This window comes from Nomascus leucogenys, chromosome 4 (genome assembly GCF_006542625.1).
Source record: "Nomascus leucogenys isolate Asia chromosome 4, Asia_NLE_v1, whole genome shotgun sequence".
NCBI lineage: Eukaryota > Metazoa > Chordata > Mammalia > Primates > Hylobatidae > Nomascus > Nomascus leucogenys.
The window spans coordinates 145,515,749-145,534,081 of record NC_044384.1 but is presented as its reverse complement, the minus strand read 5'-3'; the positions used below and the strand labels follow the sequence as shown (position 1 = coordinate 145,534,081).

Below are 18,333 nucleotides of genomic sequence, written 5' to 3'. Positions count from 1 at the left end.
CAGAAGAAAATGGGTCTCCAAGGGTTTAAGGGACTCTGACAAAATGTCATGCCAACGTTTGCCGACTTCACAGCCACCTGCTGACACTCTTTCTTTCGCATTGGAAAGGTCATAGAATGATGATGCTCTGATTTTTGTTCATGGAACCTTTTGTGTCCTGCTCACTGAACTGGCATATATCTCTGCTTTCCTGGTATTTTAATTACACTCACATACATCAGCAAACATGCATGGAATGCCCTGAGTGTGGGAGGGTTTGGGAGGTGAGGGGCTGGGATTTGGATGGGGCCATTAGCCAGTAATGGAAGGTTATGATTCTAGTTCTTCCTGAGATTTGCAGTCCTTAGGGCACATGAGGAGATGGACAGATTCTTAGGGAACTGCAATGCCTGAGTGGTGTGCTACAGTGGCGATGAGCTTGACACATGACTGCAACATACAGTGGACACTGACATCTGCTAAGAGCATCAGGAAGACTTTGGAGAACGGGCGTTGTGGCCAGGGAAACAATTAGATATTGCTCATGTAAATAAGTAAGGGGACTTCTCTAGGCAGAAGGAACTGTGTGACCTAAAACATGGAGGTATGAGGTATGCAAGGTTTTATGCAAATGATCGGTTGTCTGCTTTTGGTTAAAATTATTACTAGCTGACACTTATTGAGATTATAGTAAGTGTCAAATATATCTGCTAAATGCTTTAAATATATATTCTCATATTTCTCATAAAGAAAACTCTCAGGTAAATGCAACAATGATTTCCATTTAATTGTTAAGAAATTAAAGTGGAGAGAGATTACTGATTGGACCAAATCTTAGAACCATTAAAAAGTGGACCCAGAGAACTGACACATTCGTCCTCAGGGCCAGTCATCTCAAACCCTGTGATAAAAGCAGGTGCATGTGTGTGAGGGTGTGTGAGAACTGCTAGATATCAGAAAGCTCAGAACTAGCTCAAGCACTCTTAGTTCCCTTGATTCTAAAAGCTCTTGTCTGATTTCATCAAGGAAATTCCCGGCCTGCCCTGGGCACCATTTCTGATTTAAAATAAACGGACTGACCTTCATCACTTCAATAGCTTACATGAGAACATCTTAGGTGGAAAGTATATACCACTTTCCAATTCTAACTTGGATGTAAATCTGTATTTGAGTTTTCATGTATTCCTCATTCTGAGAGGAAAATTGATACCCACTATATTAGTCCATTCTCACACTGCTATAAAAAAACTATGTGAGACTGGGTAATTTATAAAGAAAAGAGGATTAATTGACTCACAATTTCACGGGCTGTACAGAAGCATGGCTGGGAGGCTTCAGGAAACTTACAACCATGGTGGATGGGCGAATGGGAAGCAAGCATGTCTTCATGTGGCAGCAGAAGATGATGGTGAAGGAGGAAGTGCTACACACTTTCAGACAACCAGCTCTCATGAGAACTCACTGTCATGAGAACAGCAAGAGGAAAATCTGCCCCCATGATCCAATCGCCCCTCACCAGGACCCTCCCTCAGCATTGGGGATTACAATTCAACATGAGATTTGGGTGGGGACGCAGAGCCAAACCCTATCACCCGCTAACTGTTGCTGTTAAGTAGATAAGTTATTATAATAAATTAAGATATTCCAAATGGAGCACACGATTTTTGAAAGCAAGGACTTTCTCTGCTGATACTCTACCTCTGCAGCAGAGGAGACAACACTACACAGAATGTTCCCTACACAGCAAGTTCCCTACACAGCAAGAGCTGGATCAATACCTAGTGGAAGGAGGGTGACTCCTCAACCCTATTTAAAGAAACTCCTGACTTACGCTGACTTCTATTGGTTATCTTAGGATATGACACCATGGAAGGATAGATCAGCTAACTAAAATGGAAACTTGCAATCGATTCCAACTTGACTACGTTGGCTAGCTCTATACTCTAGTGAAGGTTGTAAATAACAGTCAGTGTCACTTGGATTGGGGTTCAGTAAAAAACTCTGAAGCGCCCCTCGGGCACCAATACACCACCCACCTCCTTTATTCCATAGTGGCCCCTGACTAGTCTTCACTACCTTAGCACCCTGAAGAGATTGTCACAGGACCCAATTTTTATAAAAATAGATCAGGGATGCAATATCGTACGTGGCCAGTAGGTGCCACCATTAGCAACGTAATTTTAATATTGGACTCCTGGAGATGTTCAAATGAATTCCTTTTGTTTCTTGTTACACAATTGAAATAAAACAATGTCGAAGTTTTTAAACACCTAATTCATACACATAAAACAAGGATGTGTTATGTCAGGTTTAAATCTGTAATTTTACAAGACAATACATATTTGAATGTGGTAAGGAGAGGGAAGAGAAAAACGTTTAGAAGGTGGGACACCAAATATCTACCGAATATCATTTATGTGCTACACGTTACATACTGGGAACAGAAAAACAGATAAGATTTACTTGATGGTAAGAACGCATCATCTGTAGGAAGATATAAGTTAGGAGAGATATAAGCAATATAGGTTTAAGTCCTAACAATATTACCAAAAAAAGCAAAGAGAATTGAGTTGGTACATGCCCATGTATTCACAGCAACTTTTACACAGGCAGTGAAGTTTGAGCTGAGTTGTAAGGGATCAACGAATGAAGATAAGGGTGAGCTTTCTGAAAACAAGCAATAGAAGGCAAGAACCAAGTAATATGAGTTCAAAAAGAACGAGAACAACATGGCCGGGATAAAGAATGGTAGAGGAGGGCTGGGCGCGGTGGCTCACGCTTGTAATCCCAGCACTTTGGGAGGCCGAGGCGGGCGGATCACGAGGTCAGGAGATCGAGACCACGGTGAAACCCCGTCTCTACTAAAAATACAAAAAAATCAGCCAGGCGTGGTGGCGGGCGCCTGTAGTCCCAGCTACTCGGAGAGGGTGAGGCAGGAGAATGGCATGAACCCGGGAGGCGGAGCTTGCAGTGAGCCGAGATTGAGCCACTGAACTCCAGCCTGGGAGACAGAGCGAGACTCCGTCTCAAAAAAAAAAAGAACGGCAGAGGAAGTAGCTAGGTAGTGAAAAAGAAGCATTAAAAAAGAAAAAAGAAAAAGACACAGTATTGGGGGAACAAATGATGAAATTTTTCACATGACAAACAAAAACATTTTGTCCCTGCCTTATAGATATTAGAAACCTGGGGATCATTTATTATTAACAAGGCAACTCCAGACGCAGTGAGCAAGAGGGACCCAAGAAGGTTAGAAATTAAGTCAAGGACAATCGATAGGCATTTATTTATTGATGTCAGAGAGGAGATAAAGGATTGAATTACAACAATGGCAGTGGGGATACTAAGGAGACGTTACAACAGAAACATCTTGGGAGATTAGGTTTGAAAAGAGTGGAGCCAGGCTGACCATGACAGGGTCAATGCAAAGAGCTAATATTCCAGGAAGATTCTGAGGTTAGGAATTTAGGAAGTTGAGCATAAGATTTCACCATTAGCAAAAATAAAGAAACAAGAGGTAAAACTAGTTATTTTGGAACTAACGGGAGAGACAGTGAATTTTTATGTATGTTGAATTTGAGATGCCTGTGAAACACTGAGGTACACAAATCCAGTGGACAGTCATCAATCTGAGGGTGGTTAAGCTAGCACACAGAGATTTTGGAATTATCCTAACACAAATTTTATCATCTGTATTTTGCCTATGAATAACCTGAATTGCTGAAGGGATGAAATGACAATAAACATTGGTGAGTTTGCATGTAACATTTTTCTTTTATTTGCCACAATGATGGCAGTCAGTATATTTTAGTGCAACACTGATCAAATCTCTCTCAGGTGGTAGACACCATGCTAGGTACTGCAGCTGCAAAGATGAGTAATTCTCAACACTGTTATATCTCATCAAGTATCCAGACGTGGAATTACTTGTACATCAACCCAACTACTATGGTCACTAAGTATTGATTGATTTAAATGCTGCCTCTTTTTCTCTTTTAGGAAATGTAAGTACAGATTGTAAGTACGAAGGAGGGAAATCTAATTTATATTTTGAGAATTAATTAGGTACCTTCTAAATGTAAAATATCTTACCAGATTCCAACTAGGATGTGAAAAATAGAGACGTTTCCTGCCTTCAAATGAGTTCACAGTTTAGAATATTGGACATACACAAGTAATGCAAGAAAAGATCAACTGTCAGAGCTTCAGCTTTCCAATTTTAAATATAGGTTTTATAAGGCTACTTTAAAACTGGGGTTATTTAAATTGTTAATTGTGAATTGATTCACGCATTCATTTACCTTGAGGTATTAGATAGGTTAATTAACCACCATGACTCATTTTTCAAATTATAACATGAAGACTAATTTTCACTACCTTCTGCCTCTAAGATGTTAATTAATACACTTTAGCAGTGCACCATTTCCATGTCTTATGAACACTTCTACGTGGAGCCATGCCACATCTTGGTGACTGACACTGCCGCCTCAGCTGGGATCGTTATCACCAGCCAGGGGGAAGAGATTTGTCCAATTTCTCCTTAACTGCTATTCCACAGGACTGGTGCTCTTGAACACAGCAGACAGGTAACATGAATCATGCATATGCTAATTGTAATACATAATGAAAATATTTAGACACAGCAAGGTTTGAACTTGAACTTTATGAATAAGTTTTGATTAGTATGCGGTACAAGCTGTATACTCTGCTTTTGTTCTTACTCTTAAAAGGCAGTCATTATTTAATGATGCTTTGAAATTTTAGTTTTTTGTTCCTCTCTTTGCTTCCACCTTTCTATCTCGGAGCAAAGAAGTCACAAGGTCTCAACCCCCAGATATCAATGTATATGTCTCCACAGAGTCTTGACTCCTGTGTGGAGACACTGATGTAGTTGGGCTCTGTGTTAGTTTCAGCCAAGGAAAAAAAAAAATAGACGCTGTCTCCAAAGAAATGAGCCCAAAGCTGAGAGCCACCTCTCACTCTGTCTGAGGCCATGGTTGCTGCTGTGTAGCGTTCTAATGGGGCAGCTTCCACGGCTGTTGAAAGGAAACTCTGTAGCATGGATGGACTTTTGTTGTTAAGAGACCACCCAGAAAACAGGGCTCCTGGACAGAAAGAAGTGGTAATTAATGAGGGCTTCAATAAGTAATCTCATTTCTAATAGATCCAAATGATGTTATGTCTAAATTGAAAAGACACTAACCCATGCTTGTGAGGATGGAGAGAGAAGGAAACCTTTACATACCATTGGGGGGAATGTAAATTAGCACAGCCACTTTGGGCGACAGTTTGGAGGTTCCTCAAAAAACTAAAAATGGAGCTATCGTATCATCTAGTTTGGCATATACCCCGCCAAAAAGGGAAATCTACGCATCAAGAGCTATCTGCACTTCTAGGTTTGTTGCGGCACTGTTTACAATTGCAGAGATTTGGAAGCAGCCTAAGTGTCCATCAACAGATGATAAAGAAAATGTGGTACCATAGACACCATGGAGTAATTTTTATACTTTCAACCATAAAAAGAACGAGATTCTATCATTTGCAACAATATGGACAGAACTGGAGATCACTGTGTTAAGTGAAATAAGCCAGGCACAGACAAGCAAACACAAAAATACAGCTTTTTGCAGCTTTGGTTCTTATCTGAGGAATCTAAAAATCAAAACAATTAAGCTCCTGGGCATAGAGAATACAAGGATGGTTCCCAGAGGCTGGGAAGGATAGTGAGGAGTTGCTGGGGAGGTAGGGATGGTTAACAGGTACAAAAAAAAGTTAGAATAAATAAGACCTACTATTTGATATCACAATAGGGTGACTACAGTCAGTAATAACTGTACATTTAAAAATAAGAACATAATTAGATTGTTTGTAACTCAAAGGATAAATGCTGGTTGGCATGGATACATCATTCCCCACGATGTACTTATGTGATATAGCACGCCTGTATCAAAACATTTCATGTACCCCATAAATATATGCACCTGATGTGTACCCCAAAATTTAAAAAAAAACAAAAATAAACTAAAAGACAGATATAGACACAATCTAACCATGCTCCCTGAGGCATTGCCTGTGAAGCCAGCAGCGGGCAGCAGCTCCATTCTGTCTGTTCTACGGGCCCAGGAGCTAACTGCAGGCCAGGCAGGGTGAATGGAAGATCACAAAGGGACATAGTGGCTTTGCTGGTAATAAAAATTAGTGAGAATAAAGAAAAAATAGTAAAACTTTTTTTTTTAAAGCAAGGGGGAAATACAGCTTTCTGCAACTTGTGAAACTTGTTCACCCCGCTCTTCAGTCCTTTGAGGTCTCCTTACGGGTTCCTTCTGGGGTTTATTCACTTATTGACTGAGCAAGTAGCGTCAAAGCGTCAGTAGATGCCAGTCACTGCTAACATAAGTGTTCATCGAAATAAAATTAACAGTGAAGCTCTGCCTCAAAGACTATGCCATCAATTATTGAAGATAGAAAAATAAATACAACATTGCAACCTGATATTGGTTCTATGGTAATGAAGCATACCTCAAACCAGAGGAAAGAGAAACAAAAAACTCTCCGGATGAAGATACTTCAAACAAATGTGATTCTGTCTCGTAACTTTCCCTTGATGGGGCAAAGCATTTACTCCGCTTTCACCTGCCTACACCTGGGTGGGGGAGCATGTTGAAGATATATTTGTAAACAATCAGTTTGCGCTTTGGCAGATGGAAACATGCTATTGCAAAACAGTAGCTCTATTGCAGACTCGCAGGTGGGATGAGAAGCATTTATAAGAGACCTTTATTTGCAGAGGAGATTTGCCCAAGTCTCCCTTATTGCATTCCTTTGGCTCAAATGAAGACTAACAATGAAGCAGACCTGCCACCCAGAGTTTGGTAGGAACTGACAGACACTGGCTCACAAACCAAGTGCTTCCACGGGAATGTGACACTTCTTGTTTCTCTTGCTCCACCTCCAGTAACAATCTTTTGTTCTACTGCCCACAACTTAAGCTCCAAGTTTACATAAGCTTATTTTATGAAAGATACATTTTTGACAAATGAAACAATTCATAATTTTAACAGTTACTTCTACCTATTTGTGCCACCTTACTGTTCAAACTTGTGGTTCTCCCAGTATAACTTTTTGCAATTGGTTTCTTCCCTGTTTGCTTTGCATTTTTGACCTGGTATTTCACTCCTCTGAGTCAGTTTCCCACCTCAAACTCTACGGCTTCTTCAAAAGCTGCGTGTGGTAACTAAAACCATTCTTCTTTCCCTTCCTCAGGTTCCAAGAAGGAAGCGCTGTCATGAGTCACTATGAATTTGCAAACTTCCTTTTAATAAAACCACCTAACTTCAGTCTCCCAATTATTTAGTCATTCATTCATTCATCTATTTGTTTATAGCAGACAGAAGGGACAAGAAATAAGATAGCATATGCAATGAATGCATACAACCAAGCGAATATACTTCATAATTATGCCAAAGTATCACATCAGTTAGCTCAACACTTTACACATTTTACTTTATACTTCTAGTTCTGAAAAAAAAAGTTGCCAGACATTTAGAATGACATTTGCACTGAAAAATCCTAACTCAGCTAAGAATTGTGATTTTATCTGGGGTTCTGGGAGCAATTTCTTCTTCCAGAAGAATGGACCACTAAAACGAATAAGGCTCGGCCCAAGAGATGAAATAACATAGTTATTTTCTGTTTAATACTTCACTTAACAAGAACTTGTTCCTCACACATGGTTGGGCATGAAACAAAGACATCAGATTTCAGAATTCTCACTTCTCATGAAGATAGGCACAATTTTGATAATTATACTTTACAAAGTTTAATAGGCTCAAATTTTTAAAACCTTCCACAGAAAAGCATAAACAACAGATTTAGACCTTTTAAATTAAATATCCTTAAAAATCATCTTAGTAAAGTTGATGTTTGCCTGCTAGAATGTGTATCTTGGAATTCTTAGTACCAGCTATTCTGAGGAACAACCAATCTCCTGCGCTTCTCCTCAATACAACTCTACAACAGAGACCCTGAGACCAAAAGTCTTCAGTGTTTGCAAGTGTAAAATAGGAATGTGGAACTCACACGTGCTTTTCATCCTGCATGCACAAAAGCCTGGTTTGGGGTTCACAGCTATGGCTTTCCGCAGTGGTCGCATCCGTAGGCTTGGTAAGAGCCGACCTGCCCGCTCACTTAGACCCCACGGAGGCACTTGGCAGCTGTGGACTCTTTAAGGCTATTATGCAGATCACCTGCACCTGCGTCGTGGCCCCTCCACTCATCCCTGATCGTGGTCTATGAGTTTTCCTCTGCCACCATCACATCGCCAGCTGATAGCCCTTTCAGGTAAAGTATTCCTGCCTTAAGATGTTTTGCTACTGTTACTCTTCCACCGTCTATTCAGCACAGCTGTTAACTGTTATCTGCAATGTGATAATGATAACTGTATGAAATTAACAGATTACTTGCTACTAATGTTGAACATATATTGAAAACATTTTAACCACTTATCTGTTCAAGGTTATAGTCAGTTCTGAAAACGTATGATATAACACGTTAGGTCTTTTGTTTTAGTCGATGAAGTAATAGTAAATTAAGTTATGGTGGTAAGAGATTTGCTGAAGGAGCAGCTTTCAAAATAAACTTCCCAGAGAAAGAAAATAAGAAGAAATAAAATAAATGTAAGAAAATATAGCTTCACACAATAGAATTACATTACCAAATGAGCATTGCTATACTTTCTGGGTGATATGTCCCAAAAAAGCTCCCTATTATTACTCAGCGCCTGCAAGAGAAGACTTTTTTATGTTGTGAACACCACTGGCTTTTCAGTTTCTCTTTGCCCACTAATAAGAAAACTATTAAAATGTCCATGTCGTTATGCACAGGGCTTTTATGCCAGGTAGGATGAGGTATAGAATTATGAGTAATCATTACCACTATTAATAAAAATACATTCTTGTTATTAAGTGCCTAATATTTGTCTGTCTCAATCAACACCACTACTGTAAAGTGAAACAAATATCCCTAATCTATATGTTTAAAAAACAAGTGAACTGGGCTAGTCCGACAAGGAACATGTCCTCTTAACTGCGTGTTTGCTGTCAGCTCCCTGGCTCCACACTGTCAGCACCAACGTTCTTCCTGTATTCATTGCTGCCTTGAGAAGAGCACCTGTTCTAAAGGATCTTTGTTGACTGCAGAAACAATTGGTATTACAATCTTTATTACTGAATGTATATAGAAGTAATGGTCAGAGCTTCTCCTCTCCTTGCAAAAGCAAATATTATACATTATGTTGATATATCTAGACAAAAGGGAAACAAGTGCAATGGCATGTTTCACTTTACCAATGCAGCCTTTGGTTATGGATTAGCCTTAAGATTTTTAAACATATTGTAAACAATCACAGACTTACGCTGGTCTTGGAAACCACTTTATTCTACAGTTTGGAACCACTGAGCTTCTTGAAGGCAGGGACCACACCTTTTTTGCCCTTTTTTATTCTAAAAATATAACAAATCCCTACCACATGTTATGTGCTCACTGTTAAATGAATAAATAAACGAAGGAAATAGCATTGGACAAGTCACTAAGTTATCTTAAGTAAAATAAAAAGTAATGTGTCATACATAAAATAAAGGTCAAGTACAAACCATGAAACCATTACACTGAAATATAAACAGGGGATTTAAGAAAATAATCATATACAAGTTCAGAACCGGCCAGGCGCGGTGGCTCATGCCTGTAATCCCAGCACTTTGGGAGGCTGAGGCAGGCGGATCACCTGAGGTAAGGAGTTTAAGACGAGCCTGACCAACATGGTGAAACCCTGTCTCTACTAAAAATACAAAAATTAGCTGGGCATGGTGGCGCATGCCTGTAATCCCAGCTACTCGGGAGGCTGAGTCAGGCGAATCATTTGAACCTGGGAGGCGGAGGTTGCAGTGAGCCGAGATCGCATCGTTGCACTGTAGCCTGGGCAACAAGAGCAAAACTCCGTCTCAAAAAAAAAAAAAAAAAGAGTTCAGAACGATGGATATAACTGTATTGAATGCATTTTGTTCTTCCCCTAATTGACAGGGAAACCCTAGAAAAAAACAATTTTTCTAGGGAGCTGAGAGAGATGCTTTTCAATCAACATGTAAATTTCTTGGAATCACCTATGTGTATCACTCTGTATTAGAGATGTAAAGAGCTGCAAGGCACCAGCCAGACCACCTTAGAACTTGCAGTATTATTGAAAACATAAGCCAGACACACATGAAAAGAACTGTAGCTGTAAACATGTGAAGTGAGTGTGGGAACTGAGGGTACCAGGGAAGTCAAAGATTATTTTCATATAAATGTGAATCTTCCAGATGCATTGAATTTTGGCCTTCCATTGGAAAAATTATTTACCAGAATTCTATAATGGACTTTTAATATCTGACTTTGGCTTAAATTAAACCTTCTTCTTAGTTTTTTTTCACCCTTTTGCAATCTTTAAAACTTCAAATGCAAGCCCGATTATAATTATTATGCTCTAAACTATATTTTGGTAGTCTTTCATGAGTTGCCAGATGCAAACGATAATTTGAGGAAATGACTTACTAAAAAATGTAGCAAATGTTCACTTATAGCGAGCACTGAGGGTCACAACATAGAAGCCATACTCAGCATAGGGCACATGTATCTCTGCTGCAGGGAACCCGGCTGGCTACGTGCAAAACCACACTCAGCGGTGTACTTCTCTGTTGGACAGTAGCCTCTAGAGCTCAGGAATTTTAACAAAAACAATTCTTATGAGCTACATACTATTAGAACAAAAGACTTTTTGAATGTTACTTATTTATTATGCTAGCATTGAAAAGCAGAAATTAATAGTCACATAACACATTAATGGTAACAATTTCAAAACAGTGAGTCACTTTCTCAAAGTAGCATAGCTCTTAAATCTTTTTTCAATGCTTAAAGTCTTATCAATAGAACAATGGAAATGTAGAATTGGAATAAATCTTAAAGGTTATACAATCCTGGACAACCAGTGTATGTGAAAATCAGCAGATTCTCCTTTCCTTTGTGTTCAGAGGTTGTTGAATAGTCATCTAACATGCTACTCCAGGACTCCAAAGTCAACTGAGTGAAGTTAAAATAAGAGATGCTAATTTACTCTCTTAAAGCTAAATATAACCAGACTCATTTGTTAGGATGTGCGAACTGAGCGTCGAGGAAGTGAACAAACATGCCCAAGGGTACATTACCAGTCTTCTTCCTGGGTAGGAACATTCCAAAACACTACGTTGATTATAGATGGAAAAGGGCACTTTCCTGCATCTTGTGATTCTAGGGGAACATGATGTCTCCCTAATCAAAAACATCCCATCTATGGCCCAGCACTTGTACCAGTATTTCTACCACCAGAGATTCACTCCTCAGGCTCAAAATTTAGTGTCTTATTAAAATATATACCTTAGGGATTATGACGACCTTAAGAACCCTTCATTGTTTTCATGACTTTCCTTACAGTACATTTTGAGAGATTACAACAAGAAGAAAAAAACTGAGAGAGAAATTGTGTGTATAAAGGAAAGTAGCAAAGAGGAATGAGTCTAGCTCCCCCATTTCTGCACCTCCAAGTCTTCACCATCATAAAGGCCCAATCTAAAGGTGCTGTCCATTTCCAGGAAACATTTCCTTTGTCCAAGCCAGGAGTTCTGTTTTCTATGGACCTAGGGAACTCTGCCTGAATCTTACTAAACAAATTTCACTATAGTTATTTTGGTATGTGTTTTATCTACTCTTCCAGAATATATTATTCTGTTTTACACAATGCCTACCACAGTGCAGTGAGGTTGTGCACAAGAGGACTCTGGAAAGTATCTGTTGAATGAACAAACCGATACAACATAAAATAGAATCACTGGAAGCACTGGAGAGCTGAACCCTGTATTTGGAGTCAACTGCAATCTAACAAAGCCTTACCTACCACACCCATTGAGCTCTTTTCTGGGTGCACAGGAGTTAAGTTCAAAAGCTAAGGTAGAGAAAGCTGTAACAGAAAGTGTGTTTCTCATGAATCAGCAGGAAAAATGAGATTGTGAGACATTTGAGAAGTATGCTCTCAGCCTGTAGACTACAGTCACTGCATGCATGTTAAATGCCTCAGCTTTCTTTCCTTTAGGGGAAAAATAGTGCACGCAGTGCTTATCTAACGGCTGACACTGGTTTTGATTTACAAATCATATTTTTTCAACCAAGTATGAGTCAAGTTCTACTATATGTAGCACCGAAAAAAAAATGTTAGTTGTAGGCACCTGGTAATTTCAAGTAGTAAGGTTACATTTCCTACTAAGACTAGCATTTGGGGACTCAGTGTTTTCATTTACCTAAATGTCCTCAAGCATCAGTAGATAGTGCTGTTATTGATACATTTTGGGTTTTTTTTGGAGAAAAGATCACTGGGAAAAACTCATGCCCTTCCCATAGGAAATTAACAGATCTGAATATGGATGCTACAGCTTTCACCCACTCCTTTTATTTTCGATTTTTCTTCACTCAGCATAATGCCATCTTTTTGCTCATAACAGCCTCAATCAGCACTCTTGGCTGCGTCAAGTTCAGGACTGCCTGCTGCGACTGGCTTGAGATACAATAGCCAGCCATAAGAGGGGTGCACAACACTAAATGGACACAGATTGCTTTTTCTGTAACTCCATTTAATAAGCATCTTTTCTAAACAATCCATGCAAAAAATATAATTTTTTAGGACCAAAAAGAAATAGAATTTACTCATTATTGTCTTAGACTTTTAACAACCAATTGTAATGATAATCATTATTATTTCAAAACCATCTCAGTGATAAGCCTAATTAATTCTCCAGGCAAATTCACTAACTGACAAAAGTTTTCTCATTCATGGGACAATCCAAACCAGCCTTAAAAATTTAAAAAGCTAAGAGATATGCCAGTACTACATCTGCTTAACGATACCCCCACAGTATACAAGAGTATGGTTTTACTTAACTTCGTGTTTCCCAAATAGACATGAGTCAATTTGGCAGCTCATGAAGCTTAATAATCAGACCTATAGCATTTAAAAAATCATTTTCACATAATACTTAGCATTTTCCATGCATATTTAGAAATTAAGTCCTACTAAATAATGCAAATACTATCTAATTTTCTTTATTATATATCTGTGTTTTTATTCTCCCCAAAGCAGTATTATTAGTATATAAAAATTATCACTAACAATAATCACTTCTTATGAGAAGTAGAGTACAACACATTGTTACACAAATATTTTTAACTACATATTTTTGTTATTGTACTGTTCAGTATTACATTTGATAAAGACACAACAAAGCCATCAACATTTTTCAATTTAGAAAATGAACACTGTTAATGTGCTGGTTGTTTTCTTGGTGTAGACACTAGCTAGCCAGGGGATACAAATCCACACCAACACGCAACATGTATGCATGGGATGATCCTGCTTACAGGCTATATCCATTGTTCTCATCGAGAACTTGAATCAACCAATAAACAACCAAACATCTTCAAGTGCAATCAGCAAAACATCTAAATGACAGTTCCCCAGTTTTGAACTCATGTTCTCCTCAACTACGTATTTTGGCCACTGTTGAACTTTGGCCTACGTGGTTTCTTGGAATTTCTATAATCAACCAATATTTACTGAGTTCCTACTATGTGCCAGGCTCTATTTTAGGAGCTTTGGATTCAGAGTTGAAGAAGCACAGATGGGAAAGAAAAATGTGTAAAATTTGGACAAGGTCTAGGAGACAATGATGTGCTGTTTGCCAAAAGCACAGAGAGGGAGCACTGGCCGGTGCTCAGGGAGCTGCTCAAGACTCACTTGAGTAGTGTCCCAAGGGTGGGTTTTACTAAAGACAATTGATATTCACATCAGATATTTAAATACGATTTGTAGCTGAATTTTTCCCACTACCTAATGAGGATGTTATCAGTCACCTTGGCTAACTAAAATGACAAGTTTACCGCTAGCATATGAATTTTGCCTACTTTGCACACACTTACAAAAGAATAGAAAATTGGCTATAAATTTGCATAGTAAGAACATTATATTGGACATCTACCTTCTCAATTCTCCGTTTTTCCAGAGTGAGCACTTTGGCCAATCACTGTTTGTTGTGCTACTTCCCAAATCGGACAGTTGCAGGAGTCAGAACTTGCACGTGGCCATTGAGTACCCCATCTCTTTCTCCCGTTCTGCATACTATTGTGTATGAAAACTAGCACATGAACCAAAGTACCAACGCACGTCCAGGGTCTTTTTTTTCTTTTTGACCTGTACGAAAAATACAGCTCTTACTTTCAAATTTGGAAATGTGTGAAGTAAGATCTTTAACTTGTTATGTCCATGTGTACCTTACTGTCTAACAGCCTGTAAGGAGATGTGTGCATATGGGCTTATAGATGGGTTTCCTTGCTTGGAGAGCTGACATGGTTGTTTTCTAAAGCCACCACCAACTCAGCCAGTGCCCCAGCCAGGCTTGTCCTTTAGCTTTTGGCAACACGGCTGTCTGTCTTGGTTGAGTGAGCCTGTGACCAGCCTCCTGACAGCAACTCCCACAACCGACCTTGCTGTTTTGGTCCAGCCGCAGGCTCCTGTAAGATTCTGTTTTAAATTCATGGTACTTTTCTACCCCCTGTAAGAGGTTCAGGCTTGGTGACTACTCCACCAACTCCTAGAAATTGTAATAGCTAAGGATGGCAACATGGACTTGTAGACTAGCATTTTAAATTTCTCCTTTCTTGAACTTGGTCCCATTTTAGATTAAAATCTTGTTCTGATTCTTAATCTTGCTTCCCAGGTCAAGGGTATCTTATCTTTTCACTAAGTTAGAAAGTAAATTAGAGAGCAAATGTGTTTGCAAAACTATATCTGGCCTATATATGCATATATGTATATATCAACTATATCTGTAAATATTCTTGAAATAGAATAATAGTGAACCTTACTGGAAACTAAAAACCATGTGCTTCTAAAAGAGGCTATTCAATGGAAGAAAAAGATTATGTAGTGATTTTTTTTCAAGATCCCTTACATCATTTCGTTGATGATTTGTCAGTAGAAGAAACAACATTTGTTTTTAAAAGCATTCTTGTTCTAATAATTGGCGAACTTTGTCAAAATAGGGCACCACGCTCTGCTTGTATATCAAGCTTTGAAGTGAAGAGAACTTACAGCTATTTCTTTGTTTCTGAATGCCACTCTCTCCTAAGTCACTCTCTTTTTGTATGCAAATCTAAGGTCTCTGACTATATGAAATTAATTAATGCTTAAAGTAATAATGGGTTTGACGACGCACCATATCTTCAGCACTTTAGAATCTCAAAGAGGATTCTAAGAGAATTAATTGGCATAAACAATTTCAGACAACAGATCTTGCATATTTAAATCCTAAAGAAAGACACTAACATCACATTTTCGGGTACCAAATTGAAATAAATCTTTTTCAATAAATTTTAAAATTTCAAACACTTTTGGATTTACAGAAAAATTGTGTAGATTGTACGGAGACTTTTCATACACCTCATACCCGACTATCCCACTATTAACATGTTAAATTAGTACCATATATTTGTCATGGTTAGTGGGCCGATACTGGTATATTTTATTATAGAGTCCATAGTCTATTCAGATTCTTTTCATTTTTGCCTAATATCCTTTATCTCTTCCAGGACCCCACTGAGAACTCTGTGTAATATTTAGATGTGGTTTCTCCTTAAGCTCCTCAATGACTATGATGGTTTCCTGACTTTTCTTGTTTTTCATGCCTACCTTGACAGTTTTCAGGACTGTTGGTCAGGTCTTCTATAGAATTCCTCTCTATCGGGATTTTTTTTTTTTTTGACAGCTTGAGATATAAGTCCTATACAATATATCTATTTAAAGTATAAATTTCAGTGTTTCATTATATTCCCAGATATGTGCAAACATCACCACAGTCAATTGTAAATATTTTTATCACTGCAAAATGAAACCCTGTACCCTTTAGCTAGCACCACCCCCATTCCTTCAAGGCAAACACCCACCACCCTCTCCTTCCAGGGCCCTAACCACAACTCGTCTTCTTTCGTCTTTGTAGATTTCCCTGTTGGGGACATTTCCTATGGATGGAGTCATAGACATGCTGTATGGTTTTGCAACTGTATTTTTTTTTTTAGGATATTGTCAAGGTTCATCCATGCAGCAGCATGTATTAGTACTTCGTTCTTGGTCTGGCTGAATAATATTTCATTGTATGGAAATGGCACAGTTTGTCTATCCTTTCATCTAGTGATAGACTATTGGGGTGTTTCCACTTTTTGGCTAGTTTGAATAATGTTGACATAAACATTGTTGTACCAGTTTTTGTGTGAATACAGTCATGTGCTGCATAACCATCTTTTGGTCAAGGATGGGCCACCTATATGATGGTGGTCACATAAGATTATAGTGGAGCTGAAAAATTCCTATGAGCTAGTGATGGCCTATGGTCTTCTAACATTGTAATGCAGTGCATTACTCATGGGTTTGTTGTCATGCTGCTGCAAACAAATCTATCGTACTGCCAGTCATCAAAAGTCTAGCACATAAAATGATGTATAGTACATAATACTTTTTTTTTTTGAGATGGATTCTCACTCTGTCACCCAGGCCGGGAGTGCTGTGGCACCGTGTCGGCTCACTACAACCTCCATCTTCCGGGTTCAAGCAATTATCCTGGCTCTGCCTTTCGAGTAGCTGGGATTACAGGCACCCACCACCACACCCAGCTAATTTTTGTATATTTTTATAGTAGGGACTGGGTTTCACCATGTTGACCAGGCTAGTCTCGAACTCCTGACCTTGGGTGATCCGCCCGCCTCAGCCTTGCAAAGTGCTGGGATTACAGGCGTGAGCCAACGCACCCAGCCCAGTACATAATACTTAATAATAATAAACAACTATGGTTCTGGTTTATACATTTACTATATTGTACTTTTTATTGTTGTCTTAGAATGTACTTGTTCTACTTATAAAAGTATTAACTATAAAACAGCCTCAGGCAGGTCCTTCAGGAAATATTGCAGAATAAAGCGTTGTCATCCTAGGAGATGACAGCTCTACACCTGTTATTGTCCCTGAAGACCTTCTAGTGGGACAAAATTTGGTGGTGGAAGACAGTGATATGTATGATTCTGACCTTGTGTAAGTGTAGGTTAATGTGTGTTTGTGTCTTAGCTTTTAACAAAAATGTTTTTAAAAAGTAAAATAAAACAAAATTTCAAACTAGATAAAAGCTTGTAGAATAAAGCTATAAAGAAAATATTATTGTACAGCTGTGCATGTGTTTCATATTTTAATGTGTTATTACAGAAGAGTCACAAGTTTAAAAATTAAAAGTTTAGGCCGGGCGCGGTGGCTCACGCTTGTAATCCCAGCACTTTGGGAGGCCGAGGCGGGCGGATCACGAGGTCAGGAGATCAAGACCACGGTGAAACCCCGTCTCTACTAAAAATACAAAAAATTAGCCGGGCGTGGTGGCGGGCGCCTGTAGTCCCAGCTACTCGGAGAGGCTGAGGCAGGAGAATGGCGTGAACCCGGGAGGCGGAGCTTGCAGTGAGCCAAGATTGCGCCACTACACTCCAGCCTGGGCGACAGAGCGAGACTCCGTCTCAAAAAAAAAATTAAAAGTTTATAAAGAAAAAAGTAATAAGCTGAAGTTAATTTAATAAACTGAGGTTAATTTTTTCTTTATTCAATAGAATAAAGAAAAAATACTTTTTATAAGTTTGCTATACCCTCAGTGTACAGTGGTTATAAAGTCCACAATAGTGAACAGTAATGTCCTAGTTCAATTACAACTCACTCACTGACTAATACACAACTACTTCCAGGCTTGCAAACTCCATTTATGACAATACCCTATACAGGTGTGGCATTTTTCATCTTTTATACCATATTTTTAGTGACTTTTTCTATTTTTACAAATGCTCCAATACACAAACACTTAATATTTTATTACAGTTGCCCATATTATTTAGTACAGTAACATGCTGTACAGGTTGGAAGCTTAGGAGCAACAGGCTATACCATACATCCTAGGTCTCTAGGAAGCTAAACCATCTTGGTTTTAGGAAGTGCACTCTATGATGCTCATACAATGATGAAATTGCCTAACAAAGCATTTCTCAGAATACATCCTCATTGTTACGTAACATGTAACTGTATGTGTTTTCACTGCTTATGGGTATATAATTAAAAATGGCATTTCTCGATTATATGATGATGCTATGTTTAAACATTTCAGGAATTACCAGACTCTTTGCTAATGTGGCTGCACTTTTTTCCATTGCCACCAGCAGCAGAAG

At 38.8% G+C, this 18,333-nt stretch overlaps 1 protein-coding gene across 1 annotated transcript in view; it reads right to left on the bottom strand.

The window, feature by feature from the left end:
- Positions 1–18,333, bottom strand: part of CSMD1 (CUB and Sushi multiple domains 1) — a 2,090,842-nt gene that overhangs the window by 1,930,212 nt on the left and 142,297 nt on the right. The gene's annotated exons all lie outside the window — the stretch shown is intronic.